General features: G+C 41.4%; 1 protein-coding gene across 4 annotated transcripts in view; it reads left to right on the top strand.

The window, feature by feature from the left end:
- The first annotated feature begins 8,995 nt into the window (after window positions 1-8,995).
- LOC122862918 (heparan sulfate glucosamine 3-O-sulfotransferase 5) overlaps window positions 8,996-25,654 on the top strand; it is a 101,478-nt gene continuing 84,819 nt past the window's right edge. For 3 of the 4 annotated variants that reach the window (XM_044168790.1, XM_044168791.1, XM_044168789.1), the window contains exon 1: window positions 8,997-9,458. The gene's annotated coding sequence lies outside the window, so the exon portion shown is untranslated. Of the gene's footprint in view, window positions 9,459-25,654 lie in introns of all 4 variants that reach the window. The other variant, XM_044168792.1, reaches the window with a different exon arrangement.

Here is a 25,654-nt window from a genome sequence, read left to right as displayed (position 1 = left end):
AGCCTCATGAAAGCTGATTGATTCACAGCTCCATCAGAGATGTTTCTTCTCGGTGTCTCTGTTTGGACCAGTTCTCGGGGGCAATTAACAGGCAGGTCCTAGGCAGTGTGAGAGGAATGGCTTGCAGGGGATAATGACAGATTTCTGAGAGGATGAGGGAAAACAGGCCATGGCCCCTATCTGCCCCCCTATCGGCCCCCCTTCTCTGAGATCCACCGGTACATCAGCCAGGGTTCATGAAGCATGACCAGAACAGGGGCCAGAGGAGGAACATCAGGATGTACAAAGTGTCTCAGGCTCTGCTGCTGCACGCTGAATGCAAAAAAGTACAGCGATGTGTATATCTTAATATCTTTGCCGGGCAACAGTAAAAACAGGTTCTCTTCTATCAATGTATTGATTGTTCTATTGAAGACACATTGAAAGAGAGTGTATAAAGGTCTTATGAAAGCAATTACAAGGCGGGTGCCGTTCAGTGTGGATGGGTAATTATTACCTGAGAAAAGCACCACTGTCCACAGGAAATCAATAATCATAAGCACTCAAATGTAGTTACATACAGTATAGATATTATAGTCTATGCTGTGTCTTATTAGTATAGTATAGTACAACGTGACTCATAGCAATCACTATGGATCTGCTCCTCTACAACCCTGAAGAGTAGAAATGTTCAGAAGTACCTTGAGGGTCTGTATAAAGAGACATAAATCTTCATCAGATTCCTCGGTTTTCCCCTCAGGAACAACACGTTTGTCTCTCTGTTTACAGTACAAGATTGAACAGATAACTGCGTGAAAAACTGGAATTAGACATAACAGGGGATTTCATTGCCACAGGTGATTTTTTTTTATGTATGCCATTTAAAGGAAAATTATGGTTTATTGCAACTTGGATTTTATTTTTGAAACATCAGTTATGATAATAAGCATGGGTCGGTGAGGGTTGATTACATATGTACAGTATATATGACAGTCAGTTACAGTTGTACATATGTATATGTATATGATTTAGCACATCTTTTCATTTGTTGTCAGTAAGTAAGGATTAGTAAGAACGTAAGATTTGTGCTGTTTTATTTTCTCTGAATGATAATAAAATAACTAACAATTTCCAGAATGTTATTTACCTTGAAAAAAAACATGACAAAATTTGATAAACAATTTAATATCCATCTCAGTGCTGCTGGCCTCCTGAGGATGCCCAAACCGTATGTCAGTGTTTTTACATTTGGAAGCCTGTGCCTCTAATGCCTGCTTCCTTTTTTCCTCAATTTTTTTCACCCCTCCTTTACTTTGACATTTGTCTTGTCGACCCTTCTTGTTGGCCGACAGCGGCGGACGGCCGGTAAAACCTTATGGGTTTTCTGATGGCCCGCGGGGACTTGTCCCAGTGTGCCAGGTGGCCAGTACACCACTGGCCAAAGTTGTTGCAGGCAGTCGGTCTGTAAACTGTGATTACAACAGATAGTTTGGGTAATCATTTTATTATTCACCTTTGGTTTTGTCACGTTCAGAGGACCCAAATGCAGCACTCAGGCAGGCAGGTTGGTTGAAGAACAAAAGATGAGTTTATTCCTTACTTAAACGGCAACACAACACAACTCAGAGCAGCTGAGAAGTCCGGGTAAGTAAGCCAACAAAAGACCAACACAAAAAAATAACAGGAGCCCAACAAAGGTAAATCCACACAGAGGTACAGGAAAAATACAGGACTGAAGCTCACACGCTGAACTGGTGGGGACAACCACAGGCACACGATGCAACTACAATCTGACACTGAGCAAAGCAAACACACTGACTAAATACACTCAGGTAGGGGAGACATCGAGACACAGGTGGAACCTGTTCCCCACTTTTTTCAAATAAGCAGTGGTTCTCCAGCCTGGGAACCAGACCAATCTGCAGAGCTCATGTTTCATTTGCTCTGGCAGATGCGTCTGGCCCCCCTCCCATTCAAACGGATTTCCACCCGTTCTGGATTCGGTCAGGTCAATCACAGCCGTTTATCTTATATGGGGCCGAGTTGATACAATGACTGACAGAGAAGCGTTGCCGGTCCAGATTTGAAGTCCCACGTCACACGTAACGCTGCTGTGATTGGTTGATACAGCGAAAGGCACCAGGCTCACGAAACTCAGATCAAATTGTCAAACTAGGCAGTGCTGATCAAATATGACTAAAGATTGTTAATACATTGCCTATTTCCCACCTCATATGTTTTCAGAAACACATTTTAGTGGACTGTTTAGCTGTAATTTGAAAAAGAAATTCTTGCTAATCTAGTACACGTCCAGGCATTTCTCGCATACACAAAATCCACACACTATACAGTTAGAACGCACTACACACTCAATTTGACGTCATACTTAGTATGAATAGTACGTTAGTATGCGATACACACACAGCCTGTGTCTGTGGCTTCCTGTGTTTAGTGAGTGGGAGAGAGCAGTAACATGTTCAGTGGACCTCACAGCAGCCAATCAGAAATAAATGCGCTGTGAAGGCAACGACCAATCACTATGCTCCATTGTTTGCCTGGGAAACCTTTTTTTTTTTACTGTTTAGCCCTGCTTAATTTTTTCAGTTGATTTTCTTGTTTGAAAGTGTTAACAAGGTTTAAGTGAGCGTAAGTCGCACAGTTTGCTGATTTCACCTCTGTTCACGCAGAGTTCAGGTGACATTATTTTGGTCAAAGCCGCAGGATTTCATATGGGTTTCAATTTTGGTGTCAATTCCTCAGAACCAAAGAGCAAACAATGTGATATGATGGAAAACTTCACCAAAAGTGTAACCTCAGTGGACCATAATGCATTGCAGCCTCAGTTACTGTAGCATTTTGAGAAAGTGGTGTAGCTGCAATCACCCACAATTCTGGCATCCATCATAATGGCTGATTTTTGCATCCATGCAAAACGTGCATTTTTGAACAGACAAAGTGGTTCTCTGGGCTTTGTTAAAAGGCATAATCAGGGCAGGTATAAGCAAACACTTGTAAGGTGTGAAGCAAGGATCTTTCCATCCTCCATTGTGCATATAATGATGAGTGGGATGTGAGAGCCCAGGATGGAGGGGATGATCAGCATGGTCCCGTCCCCTGGAGGAACTGACATCAAGCAGGAAGGAGAAAGGGCACCTCTTCCCACATGATTGAGGTGAGGCAGGGCGGTCATTGGACGTGAATGTCATGTTTGAGAGATCAATGGAGTGACAGGAGCCAGCAGAGAGGCACGGCGTGCTGACAGCTCCGGCATGAATATTTACAGCCTTGCCTTTCTCTGCGTCTGCGGCAGCCCGGCACACCCTCTTCTCTTTGAGTTTGACGCATGCAGCCTCTTATGTGTGCAGGTGCCAGAATGTGTGTGTTTAACGAGCAGGTTTAAACAACAGACTAGTATATATATTTTGGTAAATTTTATAAATATCAGCCATGAACAAAACCATAAAAGCCAAAAAACAAAATCAGAATTTTTTGCTTCTACAGTTGAGACTTGCCTTTGTGTAATTTTTTATTTTCTATTTACTCTTATTTTAATTTACTGTTATATGTTATGGTGTTTTATTCTTCCAAAGTCAGTTTATGTCTGTATTTACGTTGGTCATGTTCTTAATATGATCAGCGCTGAATGATGAATGTGTGGATGCGACCGAGGTGTTCTGGATACGGACCCGACTTTGTGAGTCCTTTTAGTGTCCTCTGGAAACACTGGGAGCGTTGTGTGTATTAGCAGCATGTTTTCTAAATGCTGCGCATGTGTTGTAAAATGAATGAAGATGTTTTCTTAATTTGTCAGTGTTTTGTCTTTTTGCACGTGTTTTCTTAAGTTGCAGTGCGTTTGCCCTTGTCAGCCACTGTGTTTTCAGCAGAAAGGTGCTACCTACCCAGCACCATAACAGACAGACAAAGTTAATAATTAGCTGGTGAATAAAGTGGTGAAGTCAACTGGTGAAAACAAAAACAAAGCTAAAATGAAAGTAATACTAGACTTACATTTGTCAGGTGGACAGAAACTGGACACCAAATGAATGCTAAAGTCGCTCTGTGTCCGCTGGATGTGTAAATAGGCAACTGTTTGCTAACAAGTTCACCACATGAAATTTTAGAAGAATTCTCCACCGATTTAGCATCGCACTCACACAAAAAAGGATCAAAATCGATGCAGCCTATACATTACCCACAATGCAACTCAACCGCCGACAGTTCAGTCTGAGATTCGGGTGTGTTTTGCTAGTAGTGGCTAATGTAGCCTCAAGCCGAGATGGGGAGCGGGCTACAGAGGTCTGGTAATCTCACATCTTTCCGACTCCACACCCCCAGATTTTTTTTTAATTTTCAAACTTCAGCCCCAACTGACGCGGACTCAAGTGACATCACCTAAGGCAATTTATTTGGTTTCGCACAGCTCCCCCTGAAGCCACAACAGGCTTTATACAACTGTGCAGTAGCACTCTGCATCGCCTGTAAACAGACTTTGATGTGTAAAATTGGTGGTTCCCCTTTAAGGTGATAATATCTCAGTGTTGTGTTTACAGCTTTGCACACGTGCCTAAACAAGAGCCTAAAAATTCATTAATGCTGTTTAAACTTAATTAAGCAAAACTACAAATGAATTGTAATGTTATCAAAACTTTAGACTTAGTTTCCACTTTCCAGAAGAAAATGTGGTATGTTGCTTTAAATGATTTTTTAATTCTCTACTAACATAGAGCAGTATTGTTAGACTGTTTGGAATAAACACACACTGTATGTGCACATAGACATTGGTCGGATGCAATTAGCAGACACTTGCAGTAAAGACCTTTTGCAATTACAGTGTAAGGATCTGAAATGGTTTCATTTTCTTTCACACAGGTTGTTTTGTAGAGTACATAACTACCTTGCTTCTCTCTTGCAAAGAGGCCCTCATCTGAAATTGGACCACTTATTCGAAATGAGCTTCACGTCTAAGCAGTGTGTACGAGCAGGACAGCCCTCTTGACTGAAGATGCGCTATTAATCCATTTCACACAAGAAGTCTCCTTTCTAATTTTAAGTGATTCTTAGCAGAGGAGGTGAGCACGAGCGCTTCGCTGTAGAGCCACTCGGCCAGAGATCAAAGCACCAACCCCCAACTGGATTAATGGGCCGCTCTCAGGGTGATTACACCACACACACTCAGGTATACACACAGCGCCCTCCATGTGAATTGGATTTCTTCATCTTGTTTGGAAAGGATTAGCCCCCCACCCACACTTTTGACGGCTAACTAAAAATAGGGACGAGACCACATACGTGTCGTTCAGTTCAGATCATCTCAACCTTGACAAAGTGTGGCCGGCTTTAGCTGAAGGCAAATGAGGAAGGTATGAGGATAAAAAGAAATATGGAACACATATCATCCCGAATGTGTTGATATATTGTACAGCAGTATTTGGTAATGGCATGTGTTCATAGTGTCAATGGCTCTGTTAAAGTGACAGGAGTTATCCTGCTAAATTATGACTCTAATCATGATCCCTGCCATCAGTAAAGCTTCACTCTAATATCACTAATGGCCAGTATGGTAATTGTAGCACATTAAATGTCTAAGGACCCACATGATGTCTTTCAGAAAATTTATGACAATGTTTTGGTTTATGGCTTTTCACGCGTTCTTGTCCAACTTTAGTCATTCCCATAATTGTGTCTGACACACTCTGACTTAATGTGTTGCATTAGAGAATGGCACAAACAGATACAGTGTATCTATTAAAAAGCTTAACTGCTTGTTTCTGGATGTGCCAGCGCCGCTGTAAGCTCAGCATTCGCACATAAAAGCCGGACCAGGTGAATAATTTATGATTCTCATCCCTCTCTGTGAAAGTATAACACACTTTGAGTCTGATGCGAAAAAGAAAAAAAAAAATCATTCGGTGTCTGTCGCTGCAGTAAATTGTGAGCCAGGCCTAAATTGTGCATCGGTGAAATTTGAATGTGGAGTTGCATAACCTGGGTAGCGTCTCTGCAGAAGCTGTTCACGCTCATCCGCCGGTGTTCCCCGGCACAGGAAGAGGCCAGCCAACTTGTCTTACACATGACAGCTTCAATCTGCTGTGGGATGGCTGAATAATTCAAAGTTCTTACACAGGACCATCTGGCAGCCCAAAGCCGGTGCGCGAGACACCAGCCTTCCTCAAATAGCTTTTGTAAAGCGAGTGTGGGATGAAGCAGCAGGACCCCTGCACAGGCAGATTGAGCTGCTTACCAGCACACTGAAATGTGCTGTGTCAGACTGATGGCTTATTTGGGAGGATATAGGCAATCAGAGAGGGAGCTCAAATATTGTTGATATGACATAAAGTCCATTTCACTCCACACTCAGGCTGTATATCAGCTCGAATGCCAAATCTCCTCCAGTCTCTTACTCACACACACACACACACACACACACACACACACACACACACACACAGGTGTGGTCAGGAGTTTGCAGACTAACAGTAACAAAGATGTCATTTGAACTCTGACTCTTTGGTTGTTGACATGATAGTCTCCACATCAAAAAACGGCTTCAGTCTTTCCTTCTTTCTTTCTTTTTTAGATTCATTCTTTATTCATTTTTTATAGCAAAAAAAAAAAAAACTATAAATATGTGCCATGCAGCTGCACAGCAATTTATTAATACATACTGTGTTGGTGAATACATAATTTATCAAATATTAATCATTCACCTCCCCCAATCCCCATCCCACCACATTTAACTTAGAAATAAGGAGAATCGATATGGAAATGAGGAAGAATACAAAAGCTCTGCAGCTACAGATATATGTTTGAATATTAACTTATGTATGTATGAGAACATGCACACACGGTCAAGCTTATGCATGCATCCTCAACAACTTTCATGCATATCTTCTCATCTTCGGCAGATTCTGTGGATGAAACTGTGTAGATTCCGGGAGTTTGTGTGTACTGTATATGTGCGTAGTTTTAATGCAGGTTTTTGTGAAGCACTGTATCTGCATGACTACGTGCACCTGCACCTGCATACATACAAGCTTTAGCATTTGTTGATGAAAGAAAGAAGCAAACAGAATAAGGGAGCTGAGGTCTTATCTGTCTCATTTAGGCACATTTAAGTATTCAGTATTCAGCTACAATGTACTTAAGCTGCTACAATATCCAGCATATACTTCTCCCATTTCATAAAGAGCGACTTAAAGCTGCTCTAATCAATATGTTTATATTAGCAATGGATCAAATGACTATGTGGACTGTGCAAGGGCTCCCTCATAATAACGAGCCAACTCGCCGAAAAACTGTTAAACTAACTGGTGGCGATCTAAAATGAAGACAGATTCAGCAGCTGCATGGCTTATTTCTCGCCGAAAATGTTTTTACAAACACATTTTGGAGAACTATTGTCGTAATATAAAGCTGCCTTTCCACCAAAAGTACCAGGAACTTTTATCCCAAGGAACTACTTTTCAAGGAACTGAAAAGCTCTTCAGCCCGTTGTTGTGTGCGTTCCCACCGCGGACTAAAGACCTGGGAAGATTAGGCAAAGTACACTCATTAGGTTACACCCGTCACACAGCTGCAAAACTATTTCATCCTGTGCACTCTCACCTGTTTTAAATACCGAGCTCACCAGTGTATAATCGTGAAATTGACAGCCACTGCTTCCTCAGAGTGTTGTAATATTAGAATATGGTAACACGAGCATAAACGTTACGTGTCTTTTTACATATATACTTGTTTAATCTATTAATCTGCAGAAATATAAATGTGCAAAATGCATCAGCCTTTGTGTGCTTCAGCAGGAGACATGGGACGAGGGCTGCTGGTGGTCGCAGGAGGAAACGCACTGATCTGCAGCCGGCGGTTCACTTTACCTGTCCGTTTCATCTGGAAAACACGGTGGAAAAAAACAACAACTTTGTGTCTCACTGCGGCGACATTAACAAGAAATCATTTTGTATGATCGATTTAGCCAACCCTTGTCTTAAGGAGCACTATGAGCCGCCATGTTGGTCCGGTTTGAAACCCGGGAGCAGACAGTCCACGAGTGAAAGCGTTCGTCCAATCAGGTGCAGCCAGGAAATGTTTCCCTGTTGTGTTTCAGGGGAGGAGAGCACCTGTCAATCATCTATTGTGACATCTAGTGGCACGCCTATCAGGCGTCCAATGCTGGGAAGCGGCGTGACCAAGCCCACAGGAAGTGCGCCGGGCTTTGAAGTCAATGTGACATAGCAGCCAAACCGTGGAATTACAACTTCCAGGTCCGTCACGTGATGCACACTGGCCCCCCAAGACTTTCCCCAAAGACTTACATTGTGAAAGAAGTGGCTGTAAAACGGTGGCTACATTTGTCACAACCCCTGCGAAATGCCTCATTCCACTATCCATTCGATCCGATAACATTTGGAAAGTCTAGAAGAGCCGCACGATTAAATCATTTTCTCCCCATTCAAGTTAGCAGAGGGCTAAACCGAAAGTTAGCCAGCTAGCACAGCCCCGATCCCCGCCTCCGACACTGTATCCAGTTCTCTTTATACATCCATGGGTGCGACCCCTGTCCAAAAGTTGCCCCTGTGGACACCTAGATGCTCCTTGTACTGCACGGCTACAACCACGACTGGACTTTTTTCAAATTTTCAAATGACTTTTCCCTGACTGCTGATAAATTCTCAAACTGACCATCATAACGTTGTACCGGAAAACATGTACAACTAAATAGTGCTAAAATATATTGACATTTAGATGGACTAAGTTACGTCCAACAGCACAAATCTGCTCAGAGGTGGGGTCTGTATTCTGATATCAATGTAGGCCAGTATCTTGCAGCAATAGATGTCCAGGTTTACAAGGCAGACTATCAGTTTCCATGTGGGCTACATAGGTGTGAGACCAAATATACAAATTATAGGAAAACGTGCATGGTAGGCTATATTCTGTATGCCTTCATGCTTGACATGCATCACCGTGCACCCAGAGCATACGGGAGCTCGCCGAAGCGTGCACGTCCCGCGAAACCACGCCCATCCGGGTGAAATACCAAGTTTTTCTGGAGTCCCGCGCAGCCTCCTCCAGGCAGCAGTGCCACGGCGAGCTCCGCGCGTCTCCACCGCCACGCCAGTCCCCGGGATGCTGCAGGAGTGCGCTCCGGCAGAAGCGGACATCAGAAGGGCTTCCTGTGTACTTTAACGGTCCCGTCAAACGAGAGAAAAGGTAACAACCCCGTCGCCACAGGACGCCTGTCACTGAGCGCTCCTGCATGTTCTTTGCGCACCCAGCCGTCCTAGCGCGCACGCCGCACGCTGAGCAGCGCGTCCGAATTGGAGCCCTCTTTACTTCCACGCTACTTGTCCGGTTTAACCTGAACCCACGCGCCGTCGAGGGAGATGTGGAGAGGTTTTCTGACCTCCGCCACATCGCGGCTGTGCCTCCTGAGCGTCTGGCTGGAAGGGTAGCCGCCGTTTCCCGAGGAGGATGCCGAGCAGGTCAGAACCCCACTCATCTCTCCGTAGACTTTTGTTTCGTGCAGGCATTTGCAAAATAGGCCTGCATGCAGAAGGCAGGAGTAAACATATTCAAAAGATTTCTTTCATATCCACATAGTGTCCCCATAATGAGTTTATAGTGACCTTATGGCACTTTATGGTGTGTGTTTTGACTGTAAAATTAGCAGGCTACAGCATTCTTGCAGATACTCGAAATTCTGCTGTGTTATTTCTGTAGTTTCCAAGCCTCATCAGGATGGAACAAGTCTTTTAAATTCGTATTCTTTCGCATGAATGATCAAGTTGCAGCTACAACAAACTTCTCTCCTGGTGCAGCAGCTCGGGGATCAAACATCATGTGCATGTCTGTGCACAGAGCAGCTCAAACCGCTAGATCATGAACTTGCCTCCACATCCAGAGCTTCATTTAGTCTTTTCCTGTTTTTTTTTTTTTTTTTTCCACTTTTCACAGGCACAGTTACTCTCAGACTCCCTTCAGAAGGTGGAGAGGATTAGTTCAAACTGAATGTTCCAGTTAACAGTTCAGTGCCTCAGTGTTTTTCTTACTTTCTCCCTTGTGTTTGTGTCAGTGCACAATTGGTCTTGTTTCAGGCGATTTATTATTGTCTCAGGTACAGGTGGTATTTTCAGTGCTTGCTGCTTGTCATCATTACTCTGCATTAACTCTCTAATAGGCTTTTGCTATTAGTTAAGTGCCTAAAGCTCTGTGGCAGCCTGTGAGAATGAGGATAAAAAAGACGATATTAGGTGTGTTGGATATTGCAGTGCTTTGGTTTAATAGCAACAGCATGATACTGCAGCTTATGTAAGCTCCTCAAGATACTTGGTTATCCCAGTTCTGCACTGTATCTACTGTGTTTCAGACTTGAACATGCACTGCTTGCACCACTGGACTCCACACCACCCAACAGCTCTGAGAGTGCTCTGAGTAAAAATCACTGGGGAATAAAGGCTTGGATACAGGAAGTAGCATCAGTTTCTATCAGTGCAATCATTTTCCTTGCACCTACAGTCACTTTGTAATCTTTCTTTAAATGGCCATGATCTTTCCCTAACCTTAACCAAGTAGTTTTAGTTTCCTAAACTTAACCAAACCTTAAACATAGGGATAGCAGATCAGAAAACGCTCCTCATGCATATATCTTTAAGTTTAACTCAGAACAGAACAATATAATATTTTAACTGTGTACCTGAATGAATAAAATAATAAAACATGATTTGTATTTGAAAAAAAGGAAAATGTAAGTCTAAACTGAGTCTAAATAAAAGCTGTGTAACTGTTAATGGTCTGGGTAGAAATCAGTTTCAACAAAAAAACGTTTGGAATGTCTGTTTAAAAAGAAAAAAAATGAGAGAGCTTTTGACAAAAATCTGAAAAGCTCCCTTGGCCCATTTGCACTTTTGAGACAGTCCCTAACTTCTGTCTTCTGTCAAGTCGTGCACAGTACCAGGCTTCAATATTGGATCATGAGGTAAAAATTAAACCTGTGGAACATCAGTTTATACCCACAGCACAATTAATCTGGTGAAAACTGCTGCAAAGTTACTGAGGATGACCGTGACTGAGCGTCTGAGTACTGAAATCCAAACTATTTACGCCTGTGTTTTTAGCCTATAACCTATAATGTGTTCAAAACGCATATGTGCATATATCAGTAATATATTCTTTTACACCCCTATTTCAGATTAAAGGTTAGAAAATGTGACTATACATCTATCAGTGTTTTACTATCAAGTTCTACATTTACATACACAACAATATACACGAACGAAAACTGATGTATTGATTGTATTTATTTATGTTGTCCCTAAAAGTAGTCAAATTTGAATATATTAAGTCTAAAAATACTGTATCAGCCTAATATCCCACTCCCACCAGGTTGCTAAAAGTTCACAGGCAAAATACAGAGGTCAAGACCTCTCTGTCCACAATAGTAGTATCGCCTGTTTTTGTTGTTTAGGTCAGAGGAATTGCACAATCCATATTTAGTCCCAGTTTAGTCATCTTTCACCTCAACCTAAAGGCAACTTCCACATCACCCACAATGCATCACAGTCCCTGAGCATGGATTTCATCAAAGGATGAGACTAGATGTGTTCCTGAAGGTCTAATTTGAGCTATCGGAGGTCATGACGGCACACAGTTAGCAGCAGCCAGGACAGCATATTGTCCTATTCATCTTAATGACTCCTGTGGGCAGGGCGGCAGCGGGCAGTGAGGAAGAGCCTGAAAATGCTCTCCGATGACCTTCTGGGAGTAACAAATGGAGCGCAGACGAAACGACCGAGCCCGGCCGGCCCAGGAGGCTTCCAACTGCAGGAAATCTGTGAAAAGGAAAGAGAGCAGGAAAGAGTTAGTCTATCAGTCTGATTTTACAGCAGCCTTTCCAGTGCGTCAAAACGGCCGCTCCCTTACGCCCAAACCAGTTATTACATTTCACTCACGTTCGCCTTTGCAGAAGCACTAATTGAATACATCCAATATTCAGGCAAAGACCTACCTACTGTACCAACATGACCTTGGTTACCGGTTCCTGATAACTATAGCGAGCAAGACCCTGAAGGCCCTGAAGCGTGCTGTGTCATCACTCCAGATTCATGATGGTTAACCTGCTACGTCCAATTTACAAAGATGTGTTTGGGTAGCTACAACAGGGATTAATTTCTGCCTTAGCAAGCAATTATGGAGGCAGGAGGTGGCAGACACAGAGAGGAGGGTTGCTCTGTGGGAATGAAATCTAAGGATGGTGCAGAAATTTGTCAGCCCTCCATGCTGACACCCTTATCCAAGTCATCTTCTCTCAGGATATGATATATGACTAAGGTGACTGTAATCATTATTCACAGACTGGTCGTCTTCTTTCCCCTGGCAGGCCTTCCTCCTGGGTTTGATCAAGCGTGTTCTATTATCCCGCAGTAATGATTTGTGGAGGTCTGTGGCACTGTTGCATCTGAAGGACGGCGTGTTGCGGAGCCTTCCAAAACAATATCATAACCCACATCCATTAGCCATATGGGTTCCATTCCCCAGATTTGTTTGATGCAATCTCGGTGTCCTCCATCAGCGGAGTCGCAGTGCAAGCCTGGGATTCATTTAATTAGAAGATTGTTTGTTCTTCTGGTTTCTACACCTGTTTCCATTTAATATTTATCTTGTGGTTAGAATAAAAGTTGAGAATTATTTACATTACTGATCATTCTGACGATAATTTTTTCGATTGCTCATTTAGTCAGTAAAATATCAGACAAAAGTCCCATATCAGTTTCCCAAAACTATTAGTTTTTTCTGGTCCAAAACAGTACAGTATTCACATTGTAGAAGCTGGTAGCAGAGAATGTTTGGAAATGTTGCTTGATTTAAACGATTATTTGATTATCAAAGTTGTCAATTTTCTGGCGATCCATTCGTTGATTAATCGTCTAATTGAGCTTGAAGTTTAATTCTGAAACTGAAAGCTCTGGCAAAAATCTGTTTATTGGATGGAATTTTTTAGTCAATTAACAAATCGTTTCAACACTAGTTAGTATCGCTATAAAAAATATAAACCATGTCTTAAAGGACCAGTGTGTAGGATTTAGTGGCATCTAGAGGTGAGGTTGCAGATTGCAACCAACTGAATACCCTCACCCTCCTGTTCCAAGCGTGTAGGAGAACCTAAGGTGGGCGCTAGACATCACTCTTATTTTCAGGTGATTATACACTAATGAAAACATACTGAATATTATATTCCATTTCTGCCAGTATTTCTGCCAATATCCTCCTAAATCTTAAACACAGGTCCTTTTTAAAGCTACCCTGTGGATTTTTCTCGTAAACAAACAAGTTATGTTTATATTCATTGTTACTCACTAAAACTCATTGTGTTCGTCCTTCAGGTGTAACAAACATGTCATGCATTTCCTTCTTTATAAAACATTTTGCAAAGCCAGTTTGTGAAAGAATTTGAAACCTTCACTGTTTAGCTCCATGTTAACTATGGTAGCTGTCTTCTTCCTTCCTGCCTTTGTTGGTGCATTGCAACGTTTCTTTGCGTGTTACACCGCTGGAACAGCGGTTCCAGTGGAACAGCATGAAATCATCAGCAGGAATGTGAACCACAGTGCCGATGTGCTTGCGTGTGCATCCTCGTGCGCATGGACCCATTCCTACATTGCACCTACTAGTGGTCAAAAACTCCACAGGGTACCTTTTTAACGTTTTACAGATACTTTCAATGTGGATTTTTCAAGTAAGATTTTCATCTTATAAGACTAATGAAATTTGTAAAAGACACTCGCAAGATTAGTTATATATATCTGTGCTGTGACTTGAGGGTAATTCTTGTTTTTATTGGAAAATAATATAAAGTTTGTCTTCTTAAAATTGAACATAGCTGACACCATTTAAAAAAAAATGTATTTACATTTTGTCATAGTGTTGTAAAATCTTTATCTGAAGCTGTTAGATTTGTATCATCAACAAATAATAGTGGGAAAAGATCTTTACAAACCAAAGGCAGGTTATTAACATTCTTTTTTTTTTTTTTTAAATGGGCCAAGAGTAGATCCTTGCAGCGGTGGTCGAGGGAGCAAGAGAGTGAATGAGGAGAGGGAGCGGCGTTAGTGAGAACAAAGCACTGAAACAGATAAATAAAACATTATTTTCTGATTGTTTCACAGCGGTTATGTTCTAAAGCACAAATAAACATGCCCACACCTCCGCACAACCCTGCGGGAAAGATGTTGAGCAGAGGAGAGAGACAGAGACAGCGATGTAACCTGGTCCCGTTGTTTTTACAGAGTCCTGACATCACAGCCTGCGCGCTGTTGGCTGGGGGCTACCACTGCCCAAAGGTTGACGCCCAGAAACGTCCCAAACACAGCAAAATAAGAAGAAACTAAAAAAAAAAATACAGGCAGAGGGCAGCGTCTCTGCAGATACAGACACCGCCACACACACAGTGGGTCATGATGATTGAGAGAGATTATTTTTGTATGAGTCTGTACGTTGTTTTTTAGCAAAATCCTACTCATTCTACCTTTTTAAAGATAACATATAATCAAGTGTATCAAATTGCTAAAAATACAACAAGGGAACATTTCATGTTAAGCAGGGCAGAGAAGATACTTTGAACAAGTTGCAATGGCAAGTTTTCTACGAGATACTTTTTTTCTGATCTGTATACAGAATTTTATTTTTAGTTAAAGGATGACAAATTCTTGAGTAAACCAATTTCTCAAGAACCTTTTAAAAAAACAGAGAAATATAGAGAGTGAACCTTTGTTTGTACATGTATCATGGTCATCACCAGACTTTGTGTTTAACTTTGTAGCCATTTTAAAGCCCCGGGTACATCGCCTGGATGGAAAGTTGATAGTGTGTTTTGTGTTTTATTTTTGCTTCAGTGCGAACAATGACATGCAATAGCTCTCCCTCGCTCACATTTTAAAGCCTTTGATTGACGTTGCGCTGGTGTTTTGCATGATTCCATATTTATTACCGTTGCTGTGTGTGCTGTGTGCTTCTGAACACATAAATAATGACAGCTGTTATGGCTTCCCTTCACCCCCTGCCTGCTGGCTCTCTCTGACTGTCCGTTCTCTTCTCCGTCTCACTTCCAGCTCCTATCAGCCACATCAACCACAGCCCTACAACGAGCAATAAGTTGGAAACACAGAGCAAACAAAGCCGTTGTCCAGGTGGATGAGGTGTCTGGAAATAAAACACGATTTTACATTTAGCGGTAAAGATTGTTTAGGGCCTGTGTTGCTCAGTGGATCGAGGATAATAGAGCCTGACTGTTATGATAAACACATAACATATACCAAAAATGTGATAATATCCCTTTAAATGTGGTTATTAAAGTCTTGGCCATTATATGTACTCAGCAGGACATGTAATGTTGAGCATGAAAGTTCATTCTGTACCTTAGAAAATAAATCGTACATAAGGCCCAGAGTTTCTCCCGAGCTTTCAACCACATCTCATGGTCTTCCACAGCAGATGGAGTTTGCTCCAACACTAACACTAAAATTTTGAAACAATAAAATTAGTAACAATAAAAACTTAAAATATACTTATGAAAGACTCAAATATATGAAATCGCAGCCTGTAAAAGTATAATAAAGTAAAGAGAACTATAATAACCATCAATTAGTGACACTAAAGACATCCTTTTGTATTAATTTATCCTGCATTTACTGTTCTTTTGTCTCTTCTTTGTCTATGTGATACAACTTGAAAGCTTTCCCCAAACTTATTTATGTCAACGGATTAAACTGTGTGGCACAGGAATAAGATCAGGCTTTGTTTACACACACACAATACTTGTTAGTAGTGTTCGTTCGTTGTTGGTCGAAGTCTTTTCATGAGATTATGAGTACAGTGCACACAGGAGACCCTTCACAAACCGGCACGTTTGTGCTGGCCCCAGGTTTGCTGTTTGCCATTTAATTAGTGGTAGGGATCTACACCATGTGAGCACTATATAAATTCAAATACTAGCCTTAAAATAGGAACGTATCTGTTACGTCAGACATCCGGAAGACGAGCAACTGAAAAACGTGGCTGAAACGCCTCCTGTGAGGAAGACATTCTGGGGCGTCGGGGCATTTTGGTCAGTTGGTAATCCAGCTTTGTATACTCCGATATGATGTATCTGTGATAAGCTAAAGTCATTAATACAGAGCTCTAATCAGTACGTAGTGACAGGCTTCATTCTGGATTTCTGTTCACTCGGTGCTCAGTGTTGCATCAAGTCCAGCGGATTCAAGTTGACATGCCTGAACTTCATTGTATTCTGATCTATTTCATAACCAATATACGTCCAACTCGCGTTTCATCTCGTTCATTTTTGCCAGTGTGTCGTGTCAGCTTTAAGCCCAGTAAAGATGTCTAATTTGAACACAAGCAACCAGAGCAAAGAAACGGCAGAGAAAAACTCAAACCCTGCAGTCCTCTCTGTCTGTGTGAGCTTTTTCATTCAGCTCACTGTGTTGCCAAAAAGCTGATGTCTGTCTGCTCCAGCTGTCTGCAGACAGACATACAGAGAGGCAGAGGCACCGTTAGTTCATTTTTTCTCCCGACTTTGGCTTCTGTCGATTCATGGCTCAATACTTTCTCTCTCAGCATTAGCCCTGCTGCTGCTCCTGAAACACAGCCATAAAAAAGACTTACCACTCAAGCTTTATTGACATTCGTGGACATAACGCTGCCATACTAAATACAAAAATCATTCATAATTATACTTCTAGCAGCGAGGCGATTTACTCCGAGTCATTTCAGCAAAGTAATGGCATCTCTAACTAAATGAGAAGCAGGTTCATCAAATTTTGTGGGAAGTGCTTTTCCTGTGGGCAATTCAGAATTGGTAGAAAAAACACAGAATGGCAAATTTCTTTTTTCAACCTGAAAGGTTTTTTCTCTGCTAAAAAAAATACAAGCTAAAGGACGAGATCATTAGAAATGACGGTTTCTGACATTAATGTATCACACAAATGAAAAAAAGAAGCAATTTTAGCTTTAAAAAGTAGGGTTTTTCTTTAGGAGTGAACATGACTTTAAAAGGGGGGTTATTTAAGGTTTGTCACAGGATTTTGGGTGCCGATTTGTCCCAGCAGAGCACCCTTACATCTGAAGCCTGGATTGGCCACACATGGGTCTGCATGTGGGTTTTGTCTGGCTGTCACTGCCTTTGTGTGCACGTAGTGCCAGTGATCCGGGCGCGATGCTTAATTCTCTGCAGCTATCTGCTGCTATCAATTAGAGCTCTTATGGGGAGGTGCTGTCAGCGTTACCATGGCAACCAATGTCTTTGGCAGTGCGTTGCATCCCCTGCAGGGCCGTGGATGGAGCGCTTGCAAGTATTACTGCACAGTACATTTTAAAGATTCAAAATCTTCAGCGCCTGGGGACAGAAACGATAAGCATGAAATACTTAGCAGTGTTGGCAGACTTGTGCTGTTCGTGGACGCAGCTTCTCCTCAGCTTCTTGGCTTTGTATGAGTTGCTGAGGCTGTTTGAATGTTAACGGATAGCTTTGACAATTTGAGGAAGTTGCAAAAGTGTCTAGCAGGCAGAAGCAGTAATTTACTGGAAGCAAGCCCGGAGTTATACAGCATATACTTGCGAATTACCTGCTTACACACTTTTACAAGATGCTTTAGGATTCTGTCAAATGAAAATGTCTGACTTAACAACTTACTATAACTATACTATACTATCTATAACACACTTTATGACCAGTCAAGCCCAGATTTCTTAAAATATTTGGATTTAGTGGTGAGTTTTACATGAGTGTTAAATTGAAATGTCAAGAGATTGTGACTCAGGGATCAGAGCCAGAGCTGCCATTTGAAAAAGCAGAGGTCATGTCCTCTGTATTTGGTCTCAGAATTTAGGGGTTTTAGGGACCTAGAGGGAGTTTATATTCTACAATTAAAACTTGTACATGGTGGGTATTTTACAGGATGGTCCCTGTATCTTTCAAGTATAGGAATTAGATTATTTTTAGGCCAACAAAAAATAAAGGGTTCAGGATTTTCCCACCAGAATTGTATTCCTCTCAGTGAAGAGACAGCATAATTTTGACCAGGGGAGTGTACCTCTCCCTCTGAGACTGTATGTCCAGTATGTGCAGCAGATACTGTACATGGTGCATGATCTGATAGAAAATGATTACAGGTAAATTTGTAACAATATAATACACTCCAATTATATGTTGTTGTTGTAAATAAAACAGCTCAGCTCAGTTGTTGCCTTCAGCCGGGTGAGTAGGCTACTTTGCAAGTACCATTAGCTGCTAACCCTAACGCTACTCATCTTGGGGTGACGCGCTCTTGTTGACAACTTAACTGTCAGCGCACACGTCACCTTGTCGAATGATTGTGGTGCTACTGGCATATTTTACGTTAACGCTGCGCAGGCTCACTGCGGTTTATAACGGATCGTTTGAAAGCAGCCATGTGGCAAATCGAACTGCTCAAACTGCATACAGTCGACCAAAATCTCTGGCCTTCCAGAAATCCCCTCCGATCGTCCGACGTTGATCATTCACGTAATTAACCCGGCGTCGGGACTGCCCTCAAACTGAACTTCAAATGACAACAGATCTGGCAGAAATTTGGCCTTACTTCGGGGTGAAAATCGGGCTAAATCCATACAGTGTCTTCCCCCGGATTAATTTAGACATGAGGGGTAAAAAAGCAGAAAATATATTTATAAAGTTATTATTTCTTTGTGTCATCAAAAAATTCTGAGAGGGGCTTGTGTTGCATTGGAGGAACTTGATTCATGACCTGAGTATTTCTAAAATCCCTGATGTGTGGCTTTGACAGCTGATTTTGACACTTTTTAAACTAAATATCTTTAAATGTGACTGTTTTTAGGCAAAAACCACTACATCAAGTAAAATACAATGAAGGGATTTAGCATATCTCCGCCGGAAATCTACACCGGCAGTGGGGAGAAGCTTTGGAACAGCATTTAGATCTTCATGTAGGGAGATAACATTTTCAGAAAATATAATAGGAATATAAAATTTGAATTCTTTTGGTGGCAGGCTACGGCTCTGTCAAGGATCAGCAGATAAAGAGTGGCCAACCTCAGCCATCCTGGTTGAAGAAGGAAGCATTTAGAGTCTGTGGCTGCCTGTCTGTGGAGAGTGACACTGATGAGCAGTAATCTGAACCTTCATTAGAGTGAGGAAAACACCAGCAGCCTCCTTCTATCCCGACTGTGACTTATGGCTCTCCTTTATCTGATGGAGCACTTAGTCTCTAGCCCAGCCTTGTTTTCAAGTATTCTTTTCACTTACGCCTGATCGATCGCTGTTGCCAAGTGTTAATGATGAGTCATACTATTAAATGTGATGACCTGCGGCCATATTCTATTACCATGCTTTCTTGCACAGGCAGACCCCTGTAATTCAGGTTCAAGTAGATGCAGCAGGGGAAGCAGGTTGGAGCCAACACTCAATTAAAAATAGTCTTCGCACGCATGCCACAGAAGAAGAAATGTTGAGTGCAGTTTAAAAGTTTTAATGCTTTATTGGTTTCTGTCGCCCGGGAAGATTAATGTTTTCTTTATACTGATGCTGAGATAAAATGCTGCTGTACGAGTGGCAGGATAATCATTTACTGAAATTAACGGCTAGTACCGGCCTTTTTAATTCATACCGTTTTCATTTTTCTATGGCGTCCGTTGGGAGTGTGTGGTGCAAGCCTGTATTCAGGCAGAGAGGTTGTTATCCTCATTAATGATATAATGTGACAAAGCAGGATGTGACAGTGTTACGTAATAAACAGGCGGCTCACTGTGCTATTGGCGGCCTGTTTTTAAACTGTCAAGTAAAAAAAAAAAAAAAAAAAAAAAAATGCGATGGAGTTGATGAGTGATCTTTTTTATCAGCATGATGTCAAAGGTCAGTGAATCCCTTTAGAGTTGCTGCCACAGGGGATAATAAACCCACAGGACGGAGTCGTTTCCTCTGCTCGTATGTGGGTCGTCTCAGATGGGGCCTGAGCGACTTTCATTTAATGCCAAGCTGAATTATTACACATGATAAGAGCGAATCAAACACTTTAATTAGAATTAGTGATGTCTGGCTGTTATCAGTTCGTGTTCTCTTTTGATGTAAACAGTTGATACCCCCCCCCCTTTGAAAACCTACATGTGTTTTAAGGATTACTTTGATATGGCTTTTTTTATTGTGTTACAGCGGAGAAAGAAAGTTTCAAAAGTCTGGGGTTCTTCATCCAGACAGAAAACAAGAAAACTATGTGAATGCTATTTATTGACATACATTTACAGCCAGTGACATAGTATAATACAATCTTTTGTTTTCCTTAAGTCTAACAATAGAATTTGAGATGTGGCCTGTATCATTAATGCAATAAACTCCTGTTTAGTTTTATTAGAGAGCTGAGGCTGAGCCAATGCTGTAATCACATCTCTAACCACAAACCACAATAAAATATTAGGAGCAGAATATAGTTTTAGTCACTAAAAATCAATTTTTCAATTATTCTTCAATCAGGCATCAGGAAAACTGTCCTAATCAGTTTCCTTCAAAGTGTCTCTGTACTACAATAATAAGATTACACATTGTCTCCTTTAAATCAAAATGTAAATATAACGACTTTCTCCCAAAAATATGCACTAATCAGCAGGCTGGGGGAGCCTCTAGGTGGCAGTTTAGATGAGTGTACCAAAATCTTAGTAAACTCTGGAAAATGGCCGCTGGACAGACTGTTTAGAACCAGGAACTGCCTCTTATTTTGAAAAAATAGGATTTTTTAAAATTCCATCTCTAGTGGAAATTACACCGTTGCGTTATTTTTTTTTTAAAGAAATCTTTGCACTTTTGCTTGTGTTGGATTGCTGACAGTACATACAGACATGGGAAGAGAGAGAGAGGCCAGAATCGAACTGGCGACACTACAGTTACAGGGCATTCGTCTTAACCACTAGGCCACGAGAACACGTTACGCCCAGATTCTTTATCTGCTCCCTCCTCAGTATGCTTACAGTTCATTCAACTGTAAAATCCAGAGGAGAGGAAATGAATTCTGTGAGTAGGAGGAAGGTAAAAAAAACCCACTAGATTTTATAGGATACAAGCTTTGTTCAAGTTCCATATTATATCCTAACACTATAAAGTACACACTATGCTCAAATGTTCATAGCGTGCTGTTTTGGTCGTTAAGAAATCCATGAAATTTTCAAGTTGTACCGAAAGGAAACAAAGTGCCCGCCCACAGAACACCACTGTCATCTTCAGTTTGAGGCTGTTGGTGTAACCAGAGATCATTTTCTTGCCCGTGAAAGTTTGCATTCCTAAAATATATGATTTTGTCTAGTAACATTAGTTCTTTATTGTGTTTTTAGTTGAACGCATATATTGTACAGTAAGGAATCCTAATAACTACAAACTATATTTTACATACCACTGATATACAGTGAGAAAAAGAAATAATCATGACTTGCCTTTGCTTGTGGATTAATATCCAAGCTTGCAGACTTTCCAAAAGAAGGCAGTCGTCCTCACAGGTTTATTGCAGTCTCAGGTCAGTCCGCTCTGCATTCAGGTCAGCTTTAAATGCTCAAAGGGATTTAATAAAGGACGTGTCAAAGGCCTTAAAGGCTGGAAAACTGGAAATATTCTGCAGTCAAAATAGGAAAATCCTATTAATATTTAATGTGTTCCACTGTGACAGAGCTGGGCTGAGACAGTTTTTCCTTTTTTTTTCTTCTTTTTTTTGTCAATTAGTAATTGTATCAGCTGTAATCACGAGCCAGACCTACCCGCTGTGGCAGGAGGACAGCAGCTTTCAGAAGCCACGGCAGTGTCCCGACTGCTCTTGGGTTTTCAGAGATGTTAACCAGATGAAGGACATAGACATAGGACATAGAGTTTTGCTACATGTACAGTAGGGGAAAGACATCAGCACATCAGTGTTTCCTGATTCGTTGTGCTGTAGACTGTAAACCTGCTGAACTAGATCTACCTGGGGGGAAAAACAACATAACCCTGGTTTAGAACTTAGAAACAGCTGAGTTACTGAATGAACTGAAGTTTTGGATGTGAAAAGACTTGAAGTGAAAGATAAAAATGAAGGTAATCAGAAACAAAAGCTATTTATCATATTTCTGTTTTCTTTTTTTAATAGAGCTCTGGACATCTCTGAGGTTCAGGGTTTAGATGGCTGAAGTATGGACACAGAGGCACACCTTTTGAGACAGGTTTGGGGATGACTGTACAATATGTTATTGGTCATGACGATCTGAAATAGGGCTCAAAGATGAACCATTTTCAAATCAAAATCACAGTTTTCAATAGAAAAACTTACGTCATTAACAGTGCCATACCAAGCTGCAGGAGGTGAAGGTTTTAGTTGGCACCCGTTGACTTCACCAGCTATAATGATAACTGTCAGCTAATTAACGTTCATTTGTTGGTCAAACATTAACAGAAAAAAACAAACAGAAAAACCTCGTGTATGTTCACTGCATGCTGGGGTCTTTACTATTTACACTTGGCCAAAGATGGAGACAGCACTTTGTATAATTTTGGAGTAAAAAAAAAAAAGAGAGAGAATGGACGTTGTCTTTTCGTCGTTCAAAAACACCAACATAGTGGTGGATTATAATCACTTCACATTACCGTCTGACAGGTAGCTAGCCGGTGTTTTGGTTATTGTGAAGTGTAAAAAACAGACAGCTGGTGGACAGAGTTGTCAGAATCTCCTGTTAAACCTTTTAACTGTCAAACCGTATCAGTGCTTGAAGCTTATCACCTTTAAAAGCTTCGAAACAGAACTTTCTGGATGCAAAGCTGTGAAGCTGTCGGTCCTGTCGGTCATCAAACGTCAGACGCAACATACAGGTAGTTCAGTTTTCTTTTTTCATAAAACAGTCACCACACTTGTTTAAAACCAGCAGTTGGTAATTATTACTATGGCTAACTGTGTAGCTGTTATCAGTAAATATAACGCCACATTTTAATTTAATGATTATATCTCATCATTATTGAGTAATTTTAAGTATACTACTTAATATAAAGCTGTTGCCAAACAGATTCATGTTTTATAGAAAACTTGACTTAAAGGTTGGCTTTTTGACCTAATCAACAAACAGCTAGGGCTGTCACTTTTTATTCGAAATTTGAATGTTCAAACATGAAAAAAAAAAAATTTTATTCATACTGTAATTATGTTCGATTTCAAAATTTACAGTCAATAAGCACTACAGTACAGACCGTTTTGAAGTAGTTTACCTTGTGGTCCAGCAGAGGGCGTTCTTAAAATTCACCACCAGCTTGACTTATTGCACGCCCTATTGACCTATCAGTAACCTAACCTAATAAATAAAAATGGAGACTAGCGAGCAAAGCCGTGCTGATCAAATAATCGCCACACCGAAGCGTCTGAGAAGCAGTGCGTGGAAGCATTTCGGGTTCTACGCCATAGACGGCAAAATTACAGACAAGCCTGTTTGCCCATTTTGTAAAAAGCAGCTGACTCCCATGCTAGCTAGCCGCCCAAGTCAGGCAGCGGAGGCACCAGAAATGAGTTGAGCAACGTCAGCTGTACAACCGCGTCTGGAGGCCTACTCAAGACACACTCACACTCCGGATCCTCGCCAGAAGCTGGTGAAAAGGCCATCACCAATAAGATAGCGAGATTTATATGCAAGCATATGAGGCCCATTGGCATCATTTTGGGAGGTTTTCAGATTAAAGAAATAACTGGAGCTGTGGTATAGAATTCGCACCACAATCTCTCCCCTACTTAAAGCCCGTTCACATAAGACCCTGGGAACATAGGGATGGACCCCTTTTTTTAAAGATTAAATACGAGCCCTGGTTGTTAAAGTTGTAAAGTAGTGCATTTTCAAATAAACATTCAGTATTTCTTCTTTGTTATTTGGGAAAAAAAAGTCAGCAACATTGAAATAATCCTCTTTTCAAAAAAATACAACCAACTCTAGCTGGATTCCAGTTTTCTGAAATATGGATAATCCACAGCCAAAAACCCCACTATGATACTATAATGTCAGCTGTCAGTTTCCACCTCATCATAAAACTTCAGTAGTGAAAAAAGATTCAGCAATATGCAACCTGTTACAATAGAGAAACAGGTGCGAAATGCTTCTGTGTCCCCTCAGGACAAGACTTTCTCCTCAGAATCACATACAATAACATCAAGAGGTTTTTTTTTTTTTCACAGAATAGAATGAAGTGGAAATGTGTTTCAAGTCAGGGTACAGAACATCCGCTGGGATGTAACCTAGATGTTTTATCTGCACAGATCTGCTACCATGCCTTGCCATATCTCTGACTCAATATTGTTGCTCTGCTGACCTGGGGGGGGGAGGGGGAACAGAGGAAGATGGATACACTGCATGTGTATGAGCCAGTTTGTTTTAGGTTGTATTTGTTCACACGTGGGGAGAACATTTACACAAGCATCTGGAGACTGTCTGCCTGGCCGATGCTCCTCTTGGGGAAGCTGTAGTTGTATGCTAGGTAGTATAAAATCTCTGAGGCTGCAGTTATAAGTGCTGAAGGAACCACAGCAGGGCCAGAGTTCTCATTCTTCAGTGCTGTTCTGCTGAGTCGCCTCTTTCACTTTCCTCTCACCTGCACAAAGAACAGCGATGAGCCTTTCCCTCCCTCAGCACACACTCGCTCACCTTGTTTTAATTTACTGGGAATTATATCTAAGATATATTAATACACATATATTAAAGTCATTATTCATGTGCCAGTCTCACTGATCCAATTAGCGCCGTATTGTAAATAGCTGTCGATGTTTGTCAGACTGCTGTGGAAGAAGTCCTTCAGTCCTCCACGCTGCACGTTCTGTTATAAAACTGGTCAGATATGAGTGAGCTTATGTTGATGCATTAAGCTACAGCTGCTAACTCATCACTTTATGCATGTTTTCACAATAAATGCATTTTAATGTGAATGCAGTGGTAGGCCTTTTCTTGGAAACCAGAAACGCAGTGCTATTTACGGTAAGTAAATGTTATTGAAAAATGACTTGATACGATTTTAAAAGTACCCTTTCGGCCTGTGACCTTTCATGATTATGACTGTCATGGTCATGAATGACTGAAAATGTGCTGTTTTTTAAATGTATTTGTTATATGCTTAATTTTTGCAATTCTAGTTTACTTGTTTACTACAGTTCGCTTTAATGTTGTTGTCGGAAACAATGGCAGTAAAGGTTTCTGCAATACCATTTAACATTTTTTGACCTGCTAGTAGTAAACCGGCCGGTGCTGCGTTATCTCGGTCAGCCTGGCTAGATGAATGAAGGATAAACCAAAACAGAATAATTAGGAGAATGAAAAAAATATAATACATATGCAAACTGTAAAAAGCGGGAATGACGTTTGGTTGGTGGAATAAGAAATGAAAGCAAGGACAACACAGAGGTCCAGCTCTTTAAAATAACAGTTCGCTTGAAGCGACTGACCTAAGGGTCAACAAATGCATTCACAGGTCATGAGCGTCCTCCGTCTCCGCTGCTCCCTCCATCAAGCTGAGGACACACCGGCATTTTGCATGATTAGGTGCTGCTTCTGCCTCACAAGCACAATGGAAATGAGGGCGGCGGTGGAAGATGAAAGGGGGGAGGCAGAGGAGGAGAGTGTCGAGCAGGGATTGGATTGGAGATGAGTGCGGCCG

Source organism: Siniperca chuatsi, linkage group LG16, assembly GCF_020085105.1.
Source record: "Siniperca chuatsi isolate FFG_IHB_CAS linkage group LG16, ASM2008510v1, whole genome shotgun sequence".
Classification (NCBI taxonomy): Eukaryota; Metazoa; Chordata; class Actinopteri; order Centrarchiformes; family Sinipercidae; genus Siniperca; species Siniperca chuatsi.
Note: the sequence above shows the minus strand (reverse complement) of the source record. Positions and strands in the feature narration are given on the sequence as shown.